This window comes from Myotis davidii, unplaced genomic scaffold (assembly GCF_000327345.1).
Source record: "Myotis davidii unplaced genomic scaffold, ASM32734v1 scaffold370, whole genome shotgun sequence".
Taxonomy (NCBI): Eukaryota; Metazoa; Chordata; class Mammalia; order Chiroptera; family Vespertilionidae; genus Myotis; species Myotis davidii.
This window is the reverse complement of record NW_006288615.1, coordinates 6,939,170-6,941,386: the sequence shown is the minus strand read 5'-3', so window position 1 is coordinate 6,941,386 and position 2,217 is coordinate 6,939,170.

The window sequence follows — 2,217 nt, the reverse complement described above, 5'->3', positions numbered from 1 at the left end:
AGGAAGGAAGAAAGAAAGGAAGGAAGAAAGCAAGCAAGCAAGCTGGATAAGACCCAAAGATCCCAGGGAAAAGGGGACTGACTGAGATGAATCTGACATTAAGTGCTGCTTCCACCCTCCAGGCATCTGAAAAGTCTAAGCAACATGATTTGAGAGGATAAGTAGCAGAGAGAGGCTACTATGAGAGAGGTTAAGCAGTTTCATCAATCAAACAGGGGTGAGGGGGGGAAAAAACAGCTGGAGTTCAAGGCTACTGAGGACCTTAGGGGACAAGAAGAATGCACAGATATGAGTCCAACACTCTGCATCAACTATCTCCTCAAAGTGACTCCTAATTTGCAGACAGGCCCAGAGGCTGACAGGCCCTGGAGAAAGCAGTCATGGCACTCTCACTGTGCTATGGAATAACTGGGGTTCTGGGGGCACCAAGGAGCGAGGCCTGTGAAGAAAAGATGAGCCAGGAATAGACTTGCTTTACAAAACTGAAAATCCTCAAATCAGCTCACTACCTGACTGAATTCAGTTAATCTTCCCCTAATCGAACTGCCTGTCATAAGCAAAGTAAACACTCTCTAAAACTTCCTAATGCCGCGACCCTTTAGTACAGTTCCTCATGTTGTGGGGACCCCCAACCATAAAATTATTTTCGTTGCTACTTCATAACTGTAATTTTGCTACTGTTATGAATCATAATGTAAATATCTGATATGCAGGATGTATTTTCATTGTTACAAATTGAACATAAAGCATAGTGATTAATCACAAAAACAATATGTAATTATATATGTGTTTTCCGATGGTCTTAGGCGACCCCTGTGGAAGGGTCGTTTGACCCCCAAAGGGGTCGTGACCCACAGGTTGAGAACCGTTGCTCTAAAGGAAGATAACATCATTCAGAGCCACAACACTGTATAATCACAATGTCCATCATTCAATCAAAAATTACCAGACACACTGAACACAGGACCAAGATAAAAAGTCACAAGAAAATAATATCGTGGAAACAACTCAAATGCCTACCAACAGAAGAATGAACAAATAAAATATAGCAAATTTGTATAATGGATTGCTACACATCAATAAAAAAATATCAAACTATTGCTACACAAAACAACATGGATAAATCTCAGACATAATGTTGAGTAAACAAGTCAGATACAATAGAGTGCATACTAATAAAATCATTTATAGGAAATTTAAAAAGTAGATCAAACTAATCCAAGGTGATGAAGGTAAAAAAAAAAAAAAGTTATCTTTGAGGGGAATATTCAAGGGACATAGGAGGACTTTGAGAACATAAAACATCCTGATGTGGGTGAAAATTCTTTAGATGTGGAGAGATACAGATTATATAGATATAGACACAAATATAGATAGAGCTGTATGTGTATAACAATTCATTAATCTAAATACACAGGATTTGTACATTTTACATTATATAAATTATACCTCATTGAAAAAAATAGAGCAAGAGAGCCAATCTTTCAAAATAAGTAAATAAACAGATAGAACTCAATATATGAATTTAAAAGCAAATTACACAAAGCTGAAGAGAGAATTAGAGAACTGGAAATTATGTCAGTAGAAAATTAAATACAGAAAGAAAATATACAGATGGAAAATACAGAATATCCTTTTAAGATAAATTTGGAACAAGGAACATATGATATGTGAACAAAGAAAAACTAATAAGGTGTTAGGTAGATTTAAGCGCAAATATATCAATAATTACAATCAATGTAAGTTTATTAAATATATCAATTAAAAAATAAATTATCAGATTGGATAAAACAAAGTTTAACTCTATGATGCTTCAAGAGGTATACCTCAAATATATCGATACAGAGAATGTGAACATGAAAGCACTTTTTTAAAAAATACACTATGGAAACTGGAACCAAGATGGCGGCATAGGTTAACACCGGAGTTTGCTGCCTTGAACAACCATTTCAAAAGTGAAACTAAAAGACAGAACGGACACCATCCAGAACCACAGGAACACTGGCTGAGTGGAATTCCTACAACTAGGAGGAAAGAGTAACGCATACAGACACTCAGAGGAGGCGCAGTGCTGAAGTCAAATTCTGAGGTGCGGAGTGAGCGGAGCGGGCTGGCGGCGGAGGGTGCGGTTGGCATTTTCAATTGGGAGGGAGTCGCAGACTCTGAGCTCCAGATCCGGGCGAGGCTTTAGGGGCACAGACTCAAACGGGAGACGCG